This window comes from Ranitomeya imitator, chromosome 3 (assembly GCF_032444005.1).
Source record: "Ranitomeya imitator isolate aRanImi1 chromosome 3, aRanImi1.pri, whole genome shotgun sequence".
NCBI classification, from domain to species: Eukaryota; Metazoa; Chordata; class Amphibia; order Anura; family Dendrobatidae; genus Ranitomeya; species Ranitomeya imitator.
Genome location: NC_091284.1, coordinates 671,803,908 through 671,826,345, shown reverse-complemented (window position 1 = coordinate 671,826,345; position 22,438 = coordinate 671,803,908). Strand labels below are relative to the sequence as shown.

The 22,438-nt window shown below is 41.3% G+C and overlaps 1 long non-coding RNA gene across 1 annotated transcript in view; it reads left to right on the top strand.

Annotated features, from left to right (window-relative positions):
* The window catches only part of LOC138670726 (uncharacterized), a 58,872-nt gene extending 37,738 nt beyond the window's left edge, over positions 1–21,134 (top strand). Inside the window, exons 2-3 of the long non-coding RNA XR_011319373.1 lie at positions 19,921–20,006; positions 20,271–21,134. This is a non-coding gene — a long non-coding RNA (uncharacterized lncRNA). The remainder of the gene's footprint in view (positions 1–19,920; positions 20,007–20,270) is intronic.
* The last annotated feature ends 1,304 nt before the right edge of the window (positions 21,135–22,438 follow it).

The window sequence follows — 22,438 nt, the reverse complement described above, 5'->3', positions numbered from 1 at the left end:
TAAGCTAGAAGATCGTTGGGTACAGCCGGGACCAGCTGCTTGGAAAGCATCACCAAACCAGGGATTCAAGCTTGAGGAGGCTAATTTGCATATTCCAGGTGCCTTCTGGGAAAAGCGAAGAGTCTCCCTAAGCTAGAAGATCGTTGGGTACAGCCGGGACCAGCTGCTTGGAAAGCATCACCAAACCAGGGATTCAAGCTTGAGGAGGCTAATTTGCATATTCCAGGTGCCTTCTGGGAAAAGCGAAGAGTCTCCCTAAGCTAGAAGATCGTTGGGTACAGCCGGGACCAGCTGCTTGGAAAGCATCACCAGACCAGGGATTCAAGCTTGAGGAGGCTAATTTGCATATTCCAGGTGCCTTCTGGGAAAAGCGAAGAGTCTCCCTAAGCTAGAAGATCGTTGGGTACAGCCGGGACCAGCTGCTTGGAAAGCATCACCAAACCAGGGATTCAAGTTTGAGGAGGCTAATTTGCATATTCCAGGTGCCTTCTGGGAGAAGCGAAGAGTCTCTCTAAGCTAGAAGATCGTTGGGTACAGCCGGGACCAGCTGCTTGCCTGTAGGACATTATTGCAAGAGAGCTTGGCTGAGTAGATTACACAAGAAGGAAAGCACACAGCAAGTCAGCAGGATCTAGGAGCAACATGGCAGATATGACAACCTACATGGTGAGCTGCAGCATGTGCTACATGTTCACAGATCGACCAGAAGAAGAATCAAATTTCACCTGTCAGAAGTGTAGACTAGTGGCCCTTTTAGAAGGAAAGGTGCGGGGTCTGGAAGAAAGAATAGCAACTTTGAAACTCATCAAAGAGAATGAAGACTTTCTAGACAGAACAGAAGCATCTCTACTGGTCACAGAAGGTGAAAAAAGTGTCAGAGAACCTCCAAAAGCAGATGAGTGGAAGCATGTGACCAAAAGAAGCAAGAAGACCATGGAGAAATCATCAACCACACAACTGAAGAACCGATATCAAATCTTTGTAGAGGATGAAGATGGCACACCTAAGGATGAAGCAATACCAGCAAGCAAAAAAGAAAAGGGCACACAGCAACAAGTGACAGCAAAAAGTACAGCCAAGAAGCAACGAAGAGTGGTGGTGGTGGGAGACTCACTACTGAGAGGCACAGAAGCAGCCATCTGCAGACCGGACATAACTGCAAGAGAAGTATGCTGCCTTCCAGGTGCGATGATCAAGGATGTGACCGATAGGATACCAAAGCTCTTCAGCTCCAAGGACGTCCACCCATTTCTTCTGATACATGTTGGCACCAATGACACGGCAAGGAAGGACCTACCGACAATCTGCAAGGACTTTGAAGAGTTGGGGAAGAAAGTAAAGGAACTGGATGCACAGGTAGTTTTTTCTTCTATCCTTCCAGTAGACGGGCATGGCAACAGGAGATGGAACAGGATCCTTGATGCAAACAACTGGCTAAGACGATGGTGCAGACAACAAGGATTCGGATTCCTGGACCACGGTATGAATTACTTGTACGATGGACTCCTCGCCAGAGATGGACTACACCTCAACAAACCTGGGAAACACACATTCTCCAGAAGACTCGCTACACTCATCAGGAGGGCGTTAAACTAGAAGAAGAGGGGACGGGAAGAAAAACATTAGACTTGAACAAAGAAGACCCAGGAAAACATACTCAGAAGGGAGGTAAGAACATGTCTAAAACAATCCACAGCGAGGAGATTGGAACAAAACAAAATCCTCTAAACTGCATGCTCGCAAACGCCAGAAGCCTGACAAACAAGATGGAAGAACTAGAAGCAGAAATATCTACAGGTAACTTTGACATAGTGGGAATAACCGAGACATGGTTAGATGAAAGCTATGACTGGGCAGTTAACTTACCGGGTTACAGTCTGTTTAGAAAGGATCGTAAAAATCGGAGAGGAGGAGGGGTTTGTCTCTATGTAAAGTCTTGTCTAAAGTCCACTTTAAGGGAGGATTTTAGCGAAGGAAATGAGGATGTCGAGTCCATATGGGTCGAAATTCATGGAGGGAAAAATGGTAACAAAATTCTCATTGGGGTCTGTTACAAACCCCCAACTATAACAGAAACCATGGAAAGTCTACTTCTAAAGCAGATAGATGAAGCTGCAACCCATAATGAGGTCCTGGTTATGGGGGACTTTAACTACCCGGATATTAACTGGGAAACAGAAACCTGTGAAACCCATAAAGGCAACAGGTTTCTGCTAATAACCAAGAAAAATTATCTTTCACAATTGGTGCAGAATCCAACCAGAGGAGCAGCACTTTTAGACCTAATACTATCTAATAGACCTGACAGAATAACAAATCTGCAGGTGGTTGGGCATCTAGGAAATAGCGACCACAATATTGTACAGTTTTACCTGTCTTTCACTAGGGGGACTTGTCAGGGAGTCACAAAAACACTGAACTTTAGGAAGGCAAAGTTTGACCAGCTTAGAGATGCCCTTAATCTGGTAGACTGGGACAATATCCTCAGAAATAAGAATACAGATAATAAATGGGAAATGTTTAAGAACATCCTAAATAGGCAGTGTAAGCGGTTTATACCTTGTGGGAATAAAAGGACTAGAAATAGGAACAACCCAATGTGGCTAAACAAAGAAGTGAGACAGGCAATTAACAGTAAAAAGAAAGCATTTGCACTACTAAAGCAGGATGGCACCATTGAAGCTCTAAAAAACTATAGGGAGAAAAATACTTTATCTAAAAAACTAATTAAAGCGGCCAAAAAGGAAACAGAGAAGCACATTGCTAAGGAGAGTAAAACTAATCCCAAACTGTTCTTCAACTATATCAATAGTAAAAGAATAAAAACTGAAAATGTAGGCCCCTTAAAAAATAGTGAGGAAAGAATGGTTGTAGATGACGAGGAAAAAGCTAACATATTAAACACCTTCTTCTCCACGGTATTCACGGCGGAAAATGAAATGCTAGGTGAAATCCCAAAAAACAATGAAAACCCTATCTTAAGGGTCACTAATCTAACCCAAGAAGAGGTGCGAAACCGGCTAAATAAGATTAAAATAGATAAATCTCCGGGTCCGGATGGCATACACCCACGAGTACTAAGAGAACTAAGTAATGTAATAGATAAACCATTATTTCTTATTTTTAGGGACTCTATAGCGACGGGGTCTGTTCCGCAGGACTGGCGCATAGCAAATGTGGTACCAATATTCAAAAATGGCTCTAAAAGTGAACCTGGAAATTATAGGCCAGTAAGTCTAACATCTATTGTTGGTAAAATATTTGAAGGGTTTCTGAGGGATGTTATTCTGGATTATCTCAATGAGAATAACTGTTTAACTCCATATCAGCATGGGTTTATGAGAAATCGCTCCTGTCAAACCAATCTAATCAGTTTTTATGAAGAGGTAAGCTATAGGCTGGACCACGGTGAGTCATTGGACGTGGTATATCTCGATTTTTCCAAAGCGTTTGATACCGTGCTGCACAAGAGGTTGGTACACAAAATGAGAATGCTTGGTCTGGGGGAAAATGTGTGTAAATGGGTTAGTAACTGGCTTAGTGATAGAAAGCAGAGGGTGGTTATAAATGGTATAGTCTCAAACTGGGTCGCTGTGACCAGTGGGGTACCGCAGGGTTCGGTATTGGGACCTGTTCTCTTCAACATATTCATTAATGATCTGGTAGAAGGTTTACACAGTAAAATATCGATATTTGCAGATGATACAAAACTATGTAAAGCAGTTAATACAAGAGAAGATAGTATTCTGCTACAGATGGATCTGGATAAGTTGGAAACTTTGGCTGAAAGGTGGCAGATGAGGTTTAACAATGATAAATGTCAGGTTATACACATGGGAAGAAGGAATCAATATCACCATTACACACTGAACGGGAAACCACTGGGTAAATCGGACAGGGAGAAGGACTTGGGGATCCTAGTTAATGATAAACTTACCTGGAGCAGCCAGTGCCAGGCAGCAGCTGCCAAGGCAAACAGGATCATGGGGTGCATTAAAAGAGGTCTGGATACACATGATGAGAGCATTATACTGCCTCTGTACAAATCCCTAGTTAGACCGCACATGGAGTACTGTGTCCAGTTTTGGGCACCGGTGCTCAGGAAGGATATAATGGAACTAGAGAGAGTACAAAGGAGGGCAACAAAATTAATAAAGGGGATGGGAGAACTACAATACCCAGATAGATTAGCGAAATTAGGATTATTTAGTCTAGAAAAAAGACGACTGAGAGGCGATCTAATAACCATGTATAAGTATATAAGGGGACAATACAAATATCTCGCTGAGGATCTGTTTATACCAAGGAAGGTGACGGGCACAAGGGGGCATTCTTTGCGTCTGGAGGAGAGAAGGTTTTTCCACCAACATAGAAGAGGATTCTTTACTGTTAGGGCAGTGAGAATCTGGAATTGCTTGCCTGAGGAGGTGGTGATGGCGAACTCAGTCGAGGGGTTCAAGAGAGGCCTGGATGTCTTCCTGGAGCAGAACAATATTGTATCATACAATTATTAGGTTCTGTAGAAGGACGTAGATCTGGGGATTTATTATGATGGAATATAGGCTGAACTGGATGGACAAATGTCTTTTTTCGGCCTTACAAACTATGTTACTATGTTACTATGTTACCTTTCCTATCCTCTGTCTATTTAGTAAGTCTGGCCTCCCTTTGCTGAAACCTGTTTCATTTCTGCGTTTGTGACTTTCATCTTTACTCACAGTCAATATATGTGGGGGGCTGCCTTTTCCTTTGGGGAATTTCTCTGAGGCAAGGTAGGCTTTATTTTCTATCTCTAGGGCTAGCTAGCTCTTAGGCTGTGACGAGGCGCCTAGGTAGAGTCAGGAGCGCTCCACGGCTATTTCTAGTGTGTGTGATAGGATTAGGGGTTGCGGTCAGCAGAGCTCCCACATCCCAGAGCTTGTCCTGTGTGAGTTTTAACTATCAGGTCATTCCGGGTGCTCCTAACCACCAGGTCATAACAGTTCCTGACTTTGTTTAAGGTAAAAGTGCTCACCCTCCCAACCCTAGATGTAATCTGCTTGCAGCCTAGTTTTCTACATCCCCAATAGCATTCCACCTTCCTTCCCACTCCGTCAAGACTTTCTCTCCCTACCTTCCTCACATTAACCTCTGGTTTTGTAGTTGCTAATTATAATTAAGCCCTCCACAAGGGTTAAATCCCTTGCTTTATCAGGATACACTGTTGAAGTTTTGTATTCCGTCTATGTGATAAATTTATTTTAGTTGTCAACACAAATGGTTCTTTTCAAGGGCTGCGTCCCTTGCATTATTTCATTTCGAAATGCTACTATTCTCACTGTTTTATGTGTTGTATTCCCCCTCCCTTACTTCCCATTACTCTTATCCTCCCCCCACCACCTACCCTTTCCTCCCCTCCCCACACACCCTCCTTCCCCGGTTAAAATATAAAAACCCAATAAAGCTCTTTGGAAAAAAAAAAATGTCATGTGCCCGAAAATGGTAGCAATAAAAACGTTTACTCGTCATGAAAAAACAAGAACTCACATGACTGCGAGCCAAAATATGGAAAAATTATAGCTCTCAAAATGTGGTGATGCAAAAACAATTTTTTTTTGCAGTAAAAAGCGTCTTTTAGCGTGTGACAGCTGCCAAATAGTGATGAGTGAGTATACTCGTTACTCGAGATTTCATGAGCACGCTCGGGTGTCCTCTGAGTATTTTTTAGTGCTCGGAGATTTAGTTTTCATCATCACAGCTGAATGATTTACATCTGCTAGCCAGCATAAGTACATGTGGGGATTCCCTAGCAACCAGGCAATGCCCACAAATACTTATGCTGGCCAGCAGCTGTAAATCATGCAGCTGTGTCAACAAAAACTAAATCTCCGAGCATTTACAAATACTCGGAGACCCCCCCGAGCATGCTCGGGAAATCTCGAGCAACGAGTATACTCACTCATCACTACTGCCAAACATAAAAACCTGCTATAAATAGTAAATCAAACCCCCCTTTTTCACCCCCTTAGTTAGTGAAAAATATTAAAATAAAAAAAGTATTTCCATTTTCCAATTAGGGTTAGGGTTGGGGCTAAAGTTAGGGTTAGGGTTGGGGTTAAATGGGGTTAAAGTTGGGGTTAGGGTTTGGATTACGTTTACGGCTGGGATTAGGGTTAGGGGTGTGTCAGGGTTAGGGGTGTGGTTAGGATTATGGTTGGGATTAGGGTTAGGGGTGTGTTGGGGTTAGGGGTGTGTTGGGCATAGGGGTGTGATTAGGGTTGGGATTAGGGTTAGGGGTGTGTTGGGGTTAGGGGTGTGGTTAGGGTTTTCGATTAGGGTTAGGGGTGTGTTGGAGTTAGGGGTGTGGTTATGGTTAGGGTTGGAATTAGGGGTGTGTTGGGGTTGGGGTTGGAGTTAGAATTGGGGGGTTTCCACTGTTTGGGCACATCAGGGGCTCTCCAAACGCGACATGGTGTCCAATCTCAATTCCAGCCAATTCTGCGTTGAAAAAGTAAAATGGTGCTCCTTCCCTTTGTGAGCTCTGTTGTGCGCCCAATCAGTGATTTACCCCCACATATGGGGTATCAGCGTACTCAGGTCAAATTGCACAACAACGTTTGGGGTCCAATTCCTCCTGTTACCCTTGGGAAAACAAAAAATTGTGGGTGAAAAAATCATTTTTGAGAAAAAAAAGTATGATTTTTTTATTTTTACGGCTCTACATTATAAACTTCTGTGAAACACTTGGGGGTTCAAAGTACTCACCATGCATCTAGATAAGTTCCTTAGGGGGTCTACTTTCCAAAATGGTGTCACTTCTGGGGTTTTTCAACTGTTTAGGCACATCAGGGGCTCTCCAAACGCCCATCAGGGGCTCTGCCATGCGCCCAAGCAGTGGTTTACCCCCACATATGGGGTATCGCCATACTCAGGACAAATTGTACAACAACTTTTAGGGTTCAGTTTCTCCTGTTACCCTTGGTAAAATAAAACAAATTGGATCTGAAGTAAATTTTTTGTGAAAAAAATTTAAATGTTCATTTTTCTTAAACATTCCAAAAAATCCTGTGAAGCACCTGAAGGGTTAATAAACTTCTTGAATGTGGTTTTGAGCACCTTGAGGGGTGCAGTTTTTAGAATGGTGTCACTTTTGTGTATTTTCTATCATATAGACCACTCAAAGTGACTTCAAATGTGATGTGGTCCCTAAAAAAAATGGTGTTTTAAAAATGAGAAATCGCTGGTCAACTTTTAACCCTTATAACTCCGTAGCAAAAAAATTTGGTTCCAAAATTGTGCTGATGTAAATTAGACATGTGGGAAATGTTACTTTTTATGTATTTTGTGTGACATATCTGTGTGATTTAAAGGCATGAAAATTCAAAGTTGGAAAATTGCAAAATTTTCGCCAAATTTCTGTTTTTTTTCACAAATAAACGCAAGTCATATCAAAGAATTTTTTACCACTGTCATGAAGTACAATATGTCACGAGAAAACAGAGTCAGACTCACCAGGATGCGTTGAAGCGTTCCAGAGTTATCTACTATATAATTGTTTAAGGGTAACTTCCGTCTGTCTGTCTTTCTGTATGCCTTTCTTTCTGTCTGTCATGGATATTCATTGGTCGCGGCCTCTGTCTGTCATGGAAATCCAAGTCGCTGATTGGTCGCGGCAAAACAGCCACGACCAATCAGCGACGGGCACAGTCCGGAAGAAAATTGCTGCTCCTTACTACCCGAAGTCAGTGCCTGGCGCTGCTATTAACCCTGTGTGTCCCCAAATATTTACTATTGATGCTGCCTATAGTAAAAAAATGTAATGTTATACTATGTATATACTACGTGGCCTGTGCTATATACTATGTGGCTGCTATATACATACATAAATACCTATTCTAGAATACCCGATGCGTTAGAATCGGGCCACCATCTAGTAACCTCATAAAAGGACAGCGGTCAGAATTGTAAATATTGGCCTGGTCATTAACGTGCAAACCACCCACGGGGGTAAAGGGGTTAAAAATGATTAGTTGCCTATATCAACACCTGTTGATCTATAGTTATTTATTGTGGGGTTTGTCTTTAACTGCCACCTTCACCATTTTTTACTAATTTATATGGTTTCCCTCATTTGAATGGGCCGAGATTCCAATCTGCACACGCACTGCCACCAAGTGGCCCACAGCTTCAGAAAAATGGCCGCCAGCAAAGCATTGATGCACTCTGCTTACTGCAGATATTGGACACACTTCTGCTGCCACCGGATTCCAGAGGAAAGGACCCTGCTCCATTACCGCCGCAACCCCCGATAAGCCTGCACTATAAGACGCACCCCATTTTCCTCCCAAATTTTTGGGGAATAAAGTGCATCTTATAGTCCAAAACATACTGTAAGTTGCAATTACCTGCCTGTTAATGCTTAGGTTCATTTAAAAAAAAAAAAAAAAGACCCGGCCCTATAATTGTTTAATGGGTAGAAGCATTTTTTTTTTCATGTAAGAAAAACGGATGTCATACTGATAATAAAAATCCACAAACGGACCAAAAATCAATGAAAAACAAATCCAGTGCATTTTTGAAAAATTATCTGTTTTTATTTCTCGTTTGTAAAAAGAAACATGATTAAAATAGTCATAACTTTAATATACTATGATGGAGATAATCAATAATACCTATGAGTGGGCACCGCGACAAATTTTTCCGTGGGGTGCCAAATGAGCACAACTCTCTTGCATTGTATATGCAGAAGATCCAATAAAGTAACCCCAACTTATGAAATATTTATATATTTAATGTGGCCTTAGGACCAATAAAAGTTGTGCACCCTTTGTATAAAATGAACAAACTGGGTGAAAGGATTAACTGCCGTGATTTATTACAATATATACACCTGCGGCAGAAATATGAATGGCTGCAAAGCTGTTGCATACACCTGAATGGATTTGAGTCTGTGGTATGTAAATGGATTCTGCAAACCACTTTTGGATAAATGAAGCAGCTAAAGACATTTGTGCAACACACATTCCATGTGTGAATATACCCTTAAAACGCTTTCTGAAATTTATAGTAATGAAAAAATAACCCAATATGGCCACCTGCATTCAAAATCCACATTACTAGCAAAAAAACTAAAGTCATTATTTTAACCACCGCTTTCTTACTGTAGTTCTTTTTGTCATAATACCTGTCATTTGTTTTCTCTAGCTTTTACATAGACTTCAGTAAATAAGCCTACTGGATTGCCTCGGGGAAGAGAGGCCATTGGTGAGCATTAGCTTTTGTGCCCTTTATCAATCGGTTGTAAACATGTCAGCTAAGGAAGGTTTATGTTTCTAAGGTTTGTCCTACTTTTAAATATATTTTCCTGTAAAAACAAAATTGTACATCAGAGGGCAAGTTTGCACTACAAAGCATCTTTTGTGCCACTAGTCATATAACCATTTAACCATGCAAACAAATTAGACATTGCTTCTTGGGGATCAGAGTATGCATACGTAGAAAAAATAGGAGGAAACGTACAATGTAGCTAATCCTTTTCTGTTTTTTCTTGTATAGCTCATACTGATGCTCAGTTTACACAATCTATTCTATATGTTTCACTACATATTATAAGTATTGTTTGCGAAAACCTGTCCGGTCAATGGACAAACATGGTCACAACCACAAAAGCCACTCGCTGTTGGCAATGCCGACTCCAAATTTCAAGTGGTTGGGTATCATTTTACAGCCTGGTAACATGTTGCTAGAACAAAGCCAAACATAAAGCTATCTCATTGAGACAGAGAATAACCTACAATATACACATACGTGCATAACCCCCAAAAATCGAGACTGAGCATACTGTATGTTGGTATAAGCGCAATGCGTAGGTGTGCGTTCACACTGTGGCCTAAGTTTAAAACAAAATGAGCAAATACCCTGTTAAATGACCACAGTTTTAACGCACACCTACTGTATGCATTGCACTTATATCAACATCCAGTACAGACCAAAAGTTTGGACACACCTTCTCATTTAAAGATTTTTCTGTATTTTCATGACTATGAAAATTGTACATTCACACTGAAGGCATCAAAACTATGAATTAACACATGTGGAACTATATACCAGACCTGAACCCAATCGAGATGGTTTGGGGTGAGCTGGACCGCAGAGTGAAGTCAAAAGGGCCAACAAGTGCTAAGCATCTCTGGGAACTCCTTCAAGATTGTTGGAAGACCATTCCCGGTGACTTCCTCTTGAAGCTCATCAAGAGAATGCCACGAGTGTGCAAAGCAGTCATCAAAGCAAAATGTGGCTACTTTGAAGAACCTAGAATATAAGACATTTTCAGTTGTTTCACACTTTTTTGTTAAGTATATAATTCCACATGTGTTAATTCATAGTTTTGATGTCTTCAGTGTGAATGTACAATTTTCATACTCATGAACATACAGAAAAATCTTTAAATGAGAAGGTGTGTCCAAACTTTTGGTCTGTACTGTACACTTCGGCTCAATTTTTTTTGGCTTTGTTTTCATTTTTTTTGTGCAAACAGGGATATGGCTCCCCTCTTTCGGGCTGTTCATTTTTTTTACATAGTGTTCCACATTCAGGTGTGTAAACAGTCGGCACCCAGGTCCTGTTCTGCTCACATCTACTTTGAAACATAGTGAAGTGAACTACAAGAGTTAGGTACTGTTCCGATTGGGTACACCTTGTCGTGGTGGAATATCTTTTATACTATTTATTCGTTTACTTACTACAGACTATTTGCTCATTTTGTTTTTAAGTCATATGCGTACATATAAAAATGTATTTTGATCCTGATTTGGAATATATATAAAAAAAAAAAAAAAAAAAAAGAAACACCAAATGATATCCCTAACAGGACCATGAAGGCATAAACCAAACAAATACCAAAAACAAACCTTCACAAAACAGATCCAGAATAATATATAACAAATAATATAAACTTTATTAAATATAAAAAATCACAATAAAATCAAGGCAGTAGCCACCAGTGCAGCAGCAAAGGTGGGACTAAAACAGGGGCAACCTCAATAACACAGCATATATGGCAATGGTATATAACAAACTGATAGCAATATCTAGATAATTCCAACAGTAACCACATAAATAAATGAATAAATAACGAGTGGGTACATATAAAACAAAAGACAGAGGTAATATAATAATGTGTACAATACCAAGTCTGAAGTGAACAACTAGTAAACTGTGTCCCCTAGCATGGACAAGAGACTATCTAAGGTTAATAAATAAGCCATATATATAGACCCTGTATAAATAAATGGTATAGTTACCACGAGGAGGCACCCGGAAACCCACCACACCCGACGCGCGTATCGCAAGGAAATGCTTCGTACAGGGGGATCTGGATCTGTTTTGTGAAGGTTTGTTTTTGGTATTTGTTCAACCCCTTCACCCCAAAGCCTGTTTTCACCTAAGTCACAGGGCCAATTTTTACAATTCTGACCACTGTCACTTTATGAGGTCATAACTCTGAAATGCTTCAACGGATCCTGGTGATTCTGACACTGTTTTCTCGTGACATATTGTACTTCATGATAGTGGTAAAACTTCTTCGATATGACTTGCATTTATTTGTGAAAAAAACAAAAATTTGTCAGAAATTATGAAAATTTAGCAATTTTCAAACTCTTAGTTTTTATGCCCTTAAATTAGACAGTTATATCACATAATATAGTTAATAAACAACATTTCCCACATGTCTGCTTTACATCAGCACAATTTTGGAAACATAATTTTTTTTTGTTAGGACGTTATAAGGGTTAAAAGTTGACCAGCGATTTCTCATTTTTGCAACAAAATTTGCAAAACCATTTTTTTACGGACCACCTCACACTTGAAGTGACTTTGAGGGGTCTATATGACAGAAAATGCCCAAAAGTGACACCATTCTAAAAACTGCACCCCTCAAGGTACTCAAAACCACATTCAAAAAGTTTATTAACCCTTCAGGTGCTTCACAGGAATTTTTTGAATGTTTAAAAAAATTGAACATTTAACTTTTTTTTCACAAAATTTTTACTTCAGGTCCAATTTGTTTCATTTTACCAAGGGTAACAGGAGAAATTGGACCACAAAAGTTGTTGTACAATTTGTCCTGAGTACGCCGATACCCCATATGTGGGGGTAAACCACTGTTTGGGCACATGGCAGAGCTCGGAAGGGAAGGAGCGCCACTTGACTTTTCAATGCAAGATTTGCTGGAATTGAGATCGGAGCCCATGTCACGATTGGAGAGCCCCTGATGTGCCTAAACAGTGGAAACCCCCACAAGTGACACCATTTTGGAAAGTAGACCCCCTAAGGAACTAATCTAGATGTGTGGTGAGCACTTTGAACCTCCAAGTGCTTCACAGAAGTTTATAATGTAGAGCCGTAAAAAAATTTTTTTTATTAATTTTCACAAAAAATGATCTTTTTGCCCCAAATTTTTTATTTTCCCAAGGGTAAAAGGATAAATTGGACCCCAAAAGTTGTCATATATGGGGATAAACCACTGTTTGAGCGCATGGCAGAGCTCGGAAGGGAAGGAGTGCCATTTGACTTTTCAATGCAAAATTGGCTGGAATTGAGATCGGACGCCATGTCGCATTTGGAGAGCCCCTGACGTGCCTTAACAGTGGAAACCCCCCACAAGTGACCCCATTTTGGAAAGAAGACCCCCTAAGGAACTTATCTAGATGTGTTGGGAGCACTTTTAACCCCCAATTGTTTCACTAAAGTTTAGAATGTAGCATTGTGAAAATTAAAAAATCATTTTTTCTTTCCACAAAATGATGTTTTAGCCCGCAATTTTTTTTCCCAAGGGTAACAGGAGAAATTGGACCACAAATGTTATTGTCCAATTTGTCCTGAGTACGCTGATACCCCACATGTGGGGGGGAACCACCGTTTGAGTGCATGGCAGAGCTCGGAAGGGAAGGAGCACCGTTTGAAATGCAGACTTAGATGGAATGGACTGCAGGTGTCATGTTGCATTTGTAGAGCCCCTGATGTACCTAAACAGTAGAAACCCACCACAAGTGACCCCATATTGGAAACTATACCCCCCAAGGAACTTATCTAGATGTGTTGTGAGAGGTTTGAACCAACAAGTGTTTCACTACAGTTTATAACGCAGAGCCGTGAAAATAAAAAATATTTTTTTTCCACGAAAATGATATTTTATCCCCTATGTTTTTATTTTCCCAAGGGTAACAGGACAAATTGGACCCCAAAAGTTGTTGTCCAACTTGTCCTGAGAACGCTGATACCCCATATATTGGGGGGAACCACTGTTTGGGTGCACGGCAGAGCTCGGAAGGGAAGGAGCGCCATTTGAAATGCAGACTTAGATGGATTGGTCTGCAGGCGTCATGTTGCATTTGCAGAGCCCCTGATGTACCTAAACAGTAGAAACCCCCCACAAGTGACCCCATATTGGAAACTAGACCCCCCAAGGAACTTATCTAGATGTGTTGTGAGAGCTTTGAACCAACAAGTGTTTCACTACAGTTTATAACGCAGAGCCGTGAAAATAAAAAATATTTTTTTTTCCACGAAAATGATATTTTATCCCCTATGTTTTTATTTTCCCAAGGGTAACAGGACAAATTGGACCCCAAAAGTTGTTGTCCAACTTGTCCTGAGAACGCTGATACCCCATATGTTGGGGGGAACCACTGTTTGGGCACACAGGAGAACTCGGAAGGGAAGGAGCACTGTTTTACTTTTTCAAAGCAGAATTGGCTGGAATTGAGATCGGACGCCCCCTGATGTGCCTAAACAGTGGAAACCCCCAATTCTAACTGAAACCCTAACCCCAACCCTAACCCTAGCTATAACCCTAACCCTAGCCCTAACCCTAGCCCTAACCCTAGCCCTAGCCCTAGCCCTAACCCTAGCCCTAACCCTAGCCCTAACCCTAGCACTAATGGGAAAATGGAAATAAATACATTTTTTTACATTTTATTATTTTTCCCTAACTAAGGGGGTGATGAAGGGGGGTTTGATTTACTTTTATAGAGTTTTTTTGGCGGATTTTTATGATTGGCAGCTGTCACACACTAAAAGACGCTTTTTATTGCAAAAAATAGTTTTTGCATCACCACATTTTGAGAGCTATAATTTATCCATATTTTGGCCCACAGAGTCATATGAGGTCTTGTTTTTTGCGGGACGAGTTGACGTTTTTATTGGTAACATTTTCGGGCAGATGACATTTTTTGATCGCTTTTTATTCCGATTTTTGGGAGGCGGAATGAACAAAAACCAGCAATTCCTGAATTTCTTTTAGGGGGGGCGTTTATACCGTTCCACGTGTGGTAAAATGGATAAAGCAGTTTTATTCTTCGGGTCAGTACGATTACAGCGATACCTCATTTATGTAATTTTTTTTATGTTTTGGCGCTTTTACACAATAAAAACTATTTTATATAAAAAAATAATTGTTTTTGCATCGCATTATTCTGAGAGCTATAACTTTTTTATTTTTCTGCTGATGATGCTGTATGGCGGCTTTTTTTTTGCGGGACAAGATGACGTTTTCAGCGGTACCATGGTTATTTATATCCGTCGTTTTGATCGCGTGTTATTCCACTTTTTGTTCGCCTGTATGATAATAAAGCGTTGTTTTTTGCCTTGTTTTTTTTTTTTTTTTTTGCGGTGTTCACTGAAGGGGTTAACTAGTGGGATAGTTTTATAGAGCGGGTCGTTACGGATGCGGCGATACCAAATATGTGTACATTTATTGTTTTTTTTTTTTTACATAAATAAATGGATTTATTGGGAAATGTTGTTTTTTTTTTATTTGGGGATTTTTTTTTATTTTTTTTTACACATTCTATTTTTTTTTTTTCTACTTTCTAACATTGTCCCAGGGTGGGACATCTCTGTATTAGATCAGATCGTTGATCTGACACTGTGCATAGCACACTGTCAGATCAACGATCTGACAGGCAGCTTAGCTGGCTCTCCAGCGCCTGCTCTCAGCAGGCGCCGGCTAGCCAGGTCACTTCATGACCCAGAAGGAGTCCGGCGGCCATCTTGGATCCAGGGACTCCTTCCGGTTCACCGTAGCAACGAGATCTCATTGCGTTGCTCTGGTGGGAGAGCGCAGGGAGCCCCCGTCCCTGCGCGATCCCCCTCTATGCCGCTGTCACTACTGACAGCGGCATCAGAGGGGTTAAATGCCCGCGATCGGCGATAGCGCCGATCGTGGGCATTGCTGCGGGGTGTCAGCTGTCGTATACAGCTGACACCCGCACCCGATCACCGCGGCGCTCAGCGCGAGACCGCGGTGATCGGTGCGCCGTACTAGTACTGCTGCTGGCACTAATGCAGTGCCGGCAGCGCAGTACTAGTACGGCGCGTGTCGCGAAGGGGTTAATATATTAAAAAGACAAAATAAAGCATTTTGCTTTGCTAAATAATGTCAAAAGTAGTCTGCATAAAATTATGTAGTGTAATGGTAAAGTAAAAGAAGTATGCACCCAAAATATCAGCCAAGTAAAAGAAGATTAGCCCCTTTACGGTTTAAATTTGCCCATATCAGTATAGCCATATATCCTACATGGCAGCTAATAAACCTGGTAAAGTGTTATACATCAACATTATAAAAAGCACTCCAATACGTTTCCATATCATCTCAAATGTAATAACTGCAGTCATTGAAATTCAATGTAAGGATGAACTCACAAGCTGTGGATATTTTGGAAGAGAGTTCAGCAAGTATCCCATCCAAATAACCTCATTCAGATGAATGGACCCGATTTGCCGATGCAGAAATTTCTTCAGCAAAATGTGTAGCTTGGGGATTTACTCTACAAAGCTAATTGTAATGAGGTCCCTTGAAGGAAAGCATTTTTTACTTAAAAAACTAAAGTATCTTCCACATATTTACCTATAGCACACAAAGTTTGAGTTCAAAGTTAAAAAAACTTAGAATTAAGAATTTGGGCAGGGGATGGTGGGAGTATGCATCCTACATTACGTTAGGTAGAGATATCAGCCATGGGCCAGCAAACATAACCTAAATATGGTGCTAATGAAATTCTCTATGATCTCTTAACCAACTCTAGAACGCTCTGATTATTCAGCTTCTTGTAATTTCTGTTCCTGACTTCTACCATTTGTAGGGTACCACCTTTGTTTCCTGTGCATTTTCATGGCAGGGTGCCATTTAATTTTTCTTCTCAAGCAGCAAAAGCAAGGTAGGAGCAGCCTTCTCTGCACAATAGAAGAATTACTTAAGACCTTCCCTTATACAATATGACCAGGCAATAATCAGCTGGTATTTGTATTTCCAGAAAAGCTGTATACAGAACTTATCCCAAGGTTCCAACAAATTGCTATTTATTAGGTTCATTAAAAATTAATGGCACAAAAATGTAAAAAAAATTACACCTATGTTGATACGTGCTTCAAACTTAGTTCATGGGTTTTCAATAATAACTGCAAAAAAGGATCTCCTTTTTACCAGAAAGGTCAGATATTTTTTCCAGCTATAATTAAGGGCTAGGGTTTGAAGCATGAAACAGTTTTCTCATTTGCCCCCTTTGAAAAAAAATGAACGCTCGACCAACCCATGCGTTTGTGTATATGGTGGGGGAGTTGGAAGAGATAGCTGTTGGCCGAATGATCACTTAGCTATCAGCTATTAATTTTGTATGGACTGCTCTAGAGTTTTGATTAGTCTTTCATGATGGCTTTTAGCTATCTATCTTGCTAATTAACCCCTTCATGACCGGGGGATTTTTCGTTTTTCCGTGTTCGTTTTTCGCTCCCCTCCTTCCCAGAGCCATAACTTTTTTTATTTTTCTGTCAATTTGGCCATGTGAGGGCTTATTTTTTGCGGGACGAGTTGTACTTTTGAACGACATCATTGGTTTTAGCATGTCGTGTACTAGAAAACGGGAAAAAAATTCCAAGTGCGGTGAAATTGCAAAAAAAGTGCAATCCCACATTGGTTTTTTGTTTGTTTTTTTTGCTAGGTTCACTAAATGCTAAAACTGACCTGCCATTATGATTCTCCAGGTCATTACGAGTTCATAGACACCAAATATGACTAGGTTTTTATCTAAGTGGTGAAAAAAAAATCCAAACTTTGCTAAAAAAAAAAAAAAAATTGCGCCATTTTCCGATACTCGTAGCGTCTCCATTTTTCATCATCTGGGGTCGGTTGAGGGCTTATTTTTTGCGTGCCGAGATGACGTTTTTAATGATAGCATTTCGGTGCAGATACGTTCTTTTGATCGCCCGTTATTGCATTTTAATGCAATGTCGCGGCGACCAAAAAAACGTAATTCTGGCGTTTCGAATTTTTTTCCCGCTACGCTGTTTAGCGATCAGGTTAATACTTTTTATTAATTGATAGATCGGGCGATTCTGAGCGCGGCGATACCAAATATGCGTAGATTTGATATTTTTTTTATTGATTTATTTTGATTGGGGCGAAAGGGGGGTGATTTAAACTTTTATGTTTTTTTATTTTTTTCACATTTTTTTAAACTTTTTTTTTTTACTTTTGCCATGCTTCAATAGCCTCCATGAGAGGCTAGAAGCAGGCATAGCACGATCGGCTCTGCTACATAGCAGCGATCTGCTGATCGCTGCTATGTAGCAGAATTGCACGTGTGCTGTGAGCGCCGACCACAGGGTGGCGCTCACAGCGACGGGTAATCAGTAACCATAGAGGTCTCAAGGACCTCTATGGTTACCATTCACAAGCATCGCCGACCCCCGATCATGTGACGGGGGTCGGTGATGACGTCATTTCCGGCCGCCCGGCCGGAAGCGGTAGTTAAATGCCGCTGTCTGCGTTTGACAGCGGCATTTAACTAGTTAATAGGTGCGGGCAGATCGCGATTCTGCCCGCGCCTATTACGGGCACATGTCAGCTGTTCAAAACAGCTGACATGTCCCGGCATTGGTGCGGGCTCACCGCGGAGCCCTGCATCAAAGCAGGGGAGCCGGCATCGGACGGTATAGTACGTCCGATGCCGGTAAGGGGTTAAGTACCCAAAATTTCTTTGTTTTGCTATTTATTATCCAAAATGTGTGTTCAATAGTAAATCCAACCCAGCACTCTAACTTAAAAAGCAATTAGCAACATTGCACCAGTAAACGTGTCTTCACTTGTTTCCAAATATCTCCCAATTTGATCCCTCTGTTCTTCCCATGACCTCCTCCTGTCCTCCTCCCTCATTACCTGCTCATTTCCAAGAGTTTTCCCCATGCAGAAACCATTCCATGGAACTTACTTTCATGGTTCATTACACTTTCAACCAGCATTCCTTATTTTGTGCTAGGTCAAACACACCTTTTCCATAAATTTCTATTCAGTTACATAAAAATCCTCCTTTAGAAGGTTTTACATCAAACCACTCCATTCTCAAATTTCCTTTATCAAAGCCATAAACCTAACCAATATTCTCCAATATAGCATAGAACAGACGTCCTGTACTAGTATGATGATGTGACATGCCATCATAATATATGGAAAATGATAAATATGACATTTCCTCAAATTGTCACGCTGCAAACTTTCCATCTAGATTATGAGTGCTGTGCAGACTTTAAATGCACAGCATGTCAACCTATGCTACGAATTTTAACAGCAGATTTCGATCTTTGAAAGATCTTAAATCCATGGTAAATCGGTATCAATATTCAAATTTACATTTGCTGCAGATTATTCTAGATTGAAACTATATATGTGTTTATAAACCATTAAAATGTTAGACAATTTTTAGGAAATTGTGACCTCACTGTCCTGCCTTAAATAACTATGTCCAAAGAAACTCTTAGCTCTAGAGGAGTGAAGGACACACTGAAAACAGTGATTCAACGGATATTTTTTACTTAGCTAATTTCACAATAAAATAATAAATGCTAGAAAAAAAATTATCAGAAGCACAGTTACAGTTTGTGAAGGCATGAGCTGCCAAATTGGGGTGGGGGACGGCTGAATAGATCTGTTTGATAGACAGCTCTGTTCTTCACCGGTTTTTTAGCTAATCAATGCTCTAAAAGCATGCCATTATTTTAGTGCATCTATCCACTTAGTGCACCAGTGACTATTATCTACTATCTCTGTATGCTATGTAATACTCACTGCATTTCTGCCTTTTTCACTTCTGTCCATTGAGTTAAAAAAAAAATCACCAAATACTGGTCGTAGCATTGTCACACTTCAATAATACACACACTGAAGAATGCCCTAGATGAAGCAGCACCTTCTACACTCAGAAAGACCAGACACAGACAACGGCAGCCCTGGCACACTATGCAAACATGCTTTCTTCAGCGTTGCTCAAGGTGTGCAGAGCGGCAGTGGAGAAAATCTCTCTTAGTCCGGGGAGACACACAACGTATAAAAAAACGGTCCATTTTTGACGGACGAGAATCGCACAAATATTACCAAAACAGTGATCCGTGTGCAGTGCGAGGATGCGATTTTCTCGCACCAATTGATCCGTTTGACATCCGTGTGACATCCGTATGGCATCCATATGGCGAGATTTTCTCGCAGGCTTGCAAAATGGACATATAACGGTTTTTCCACCTGAAAAAATTTAAACCATCACCAAGAACATTATTTAATGGCCCTAAAACAGGTGCCAGCCACCAATCTATGCAGTGGAGTCCCTGCTTGTGTTGGTGCACTTCGGATTGATGAGCAACATGTCTGATCTACTGACTTTTAACACCACAGAGCGTGTGCTTTACAACTGGGTACTTTCCCAACGTTTTGGGGAGCCATACCCAGTTATTGTAGATCCGAGAAGGCGGTGACGGATGTGGGTACATCCACTTCTAAAGCAACGGATCAATAAAGGCCATTTCATCCGTCTGTATGCTGCTCTGAGGACAAATCCTGACAAGTTCTTCAACTATTGTTGGATGAGGATTCAAACCTTTGATATTTTGTAGGAGATTTTGCGACCAGGGATCACGAAGAAGGAGACCAGGATGCGCAAATCTATTTCAGCAGAGGAGCGCCTTATCCTTACCTTACGGTATGTAGAAATACTCTTTGTCCAAAATAATTTAACACTTTAATGTTGTTACCCCTTTTTCCAATTAGCTAATTAAATGGTTATGCAATTTCCACATCATTTGGCCTTGTTTTATAATATTTAATTTTGGTAAAGATCAAAGCCATCGCATGTCCTTAATGTTTGAATAATCATGCCATCTTAGTTATATATATATTTTTTGGCCCATATAACACTGTATTGTGTTCATTTTATATTTTAAAATAATACTCTGTTTTCTTTTAGCTTCCTTGCCACTGGCCTATCATATGCGGCACTGCATTTAGAGTTTTTACTGGGCAAATCTACAATTTCTGGATACATGCATGGAAATCTGGAGAAGACTCCATCAAGAGGTGATGCCTGAACCCAAAATGGCAGACTGGTTACGTATTGCCCAAGGATTTCAGGACACGTGCCAGTTTCCGCACTGTATTGGGGCACTTGACGGAAAGCACATCCGTGTGCGTAAGCCGCCAGGTTCGGGGACCCAATTCTATAATTATAAACAGTTTTTCTTTGTAGTGCTGTTGGCCCTAGTCGACAGCAACTACAGGTTTATAATTGTAGATATTGGGGCCTATGGGAGAACTGGAGACTCTAGAGTCTTCAGTTCTTCCATTATGGGTCGGCGGCTGCGCAACAATGAATTGGATCTCCCACCCCCAAGTCACATACCAGGGGCTAATTTGGATGCGGTGCCTTACATGATGGTAGCAGATGAGGCGTTTCAATTATCAAGGAACGACATGAGGCCCTATCCACGGAGAGGCCTGGATTTTTAATTTGCGTCTTTCCTGTGCCCGCCATCTGGTAGAGTGTTCATTCGGCATTCTCAGTGCAAAATGGCGGGTACTTCAGTCTGCAATCCAACTGAGTGAAGGCAATGTCAATGGCGTGATAAAAGCATTTGTTGTTCTTCACAACTTTACAAGATACCATGATTGCCCATCATCTGCTGCAGATGAAATTGATTCTGCAAATACTGCCTTGTCAACTACACCTGTTCTTCCTTCACGTCGTCAGCCCTCAGGCCTAAAAGTTCGTGATGTTTTAACCAATTTTTTTGTGTCACCAGAGGGATCGACTGTTTGGCAAGACAATGCTGTTTTGCTGTAAAGTTTAGTTCTATTGTAAGTTAATAAATACCATAATTTTCTTGTTTGAATTGTGTAGTATGTTTCTCCTTCTGAAATTAGCTAAGTGTGTAAAGTTGTCACATCATGTATGTAGTTGGACCAATACATAACACTCAGATTTGTTAACCAATTTTTACTGCTCCAAGCATATATATATTTTCAAAAAACATATTCTCAGCATATGTAATTTGAGCCATATAAACCAGAGGAAACCAGACAGATGAACATGCCAAGGTCACAAATAACTTAGCCCATACAAAAGCCTAAATGGCAGGCCAAAAAAATGTCCAAACAAATTACAGGTTCTGGTAGGTTGGGGGTGGTGATGGTGATGGCGGGTGTCCAGCATGTGCGGAACTTTGCCTAGGTGGTTGACCAACCAGACTGTCAACCTGTGGTATTGCAGATATATATGGAGGGTGTTGTGGCAAGTTTCTATCCTGTGTATGAGGTAACACTTGATGTTGAGGGTAGAAGGGCATCAAGTCCTGGGTATTGGATTGTCCCATTTGGTCAGACCCCCCAATATGACCATGTCGTGCAGACACATTTTGGGACCAGCCTCCAAACATGTGTCTGTTCAAGTGGTCATATTGGGCCGTTGCAGGATAATCATAAATTGGCCTGTTTTGGGGTTGTTGGGTGCTTTGGGCAGTCTGTTGTTGTGGAGCTATACGTGGCGGGGGTGGTGCTGCGACTGTTTGGGTTTGGTCCTGTGGAAGGTCTTGCACCGCCAGAAGGTTGGTAACTGACATTTGCCACCGTTCGAGGTAATTAAAAACATGAGTCGGGTTGCTTGGGGGTGTGGCCGCATCTAGAACAATTTGGATACAACCTCTGGTCCGCAGCCTGAGCTAGCGTGGAATGGGCCGTAAATAGCGGGCAAGACTGTGGAAGTACGCTTCCTCCCCATCGTCATGGGCAGCCCTGGACAAATAGTCCAACACCCCTGTATCCACTTGCCTCCTGGTGCCAACTCTAGAGTCTTCAGTTCTTCCATTATGGGTCGGCGGCTGCGCAACAATGAATTGGATCTCCCACCCCCAAGTCACATACCAGGGGCTAATTTGGATGCGGTGCCTTACATGATGGTAGCAGATGAGGCGTTTCAATTATCAAGGAACGACATGAGGCCCTATCCACGGAGAGGCCTGGATTTTTAATTTGCGTCTTTCCTGTGCCCGCCATCTGGTAGAGTGTTCATTCGGCATTCTCAGTGCAAAATGGCGGGTACTTCAGTCTGCAATCCAACTGAGTGAAGGCAATGTCAATGGC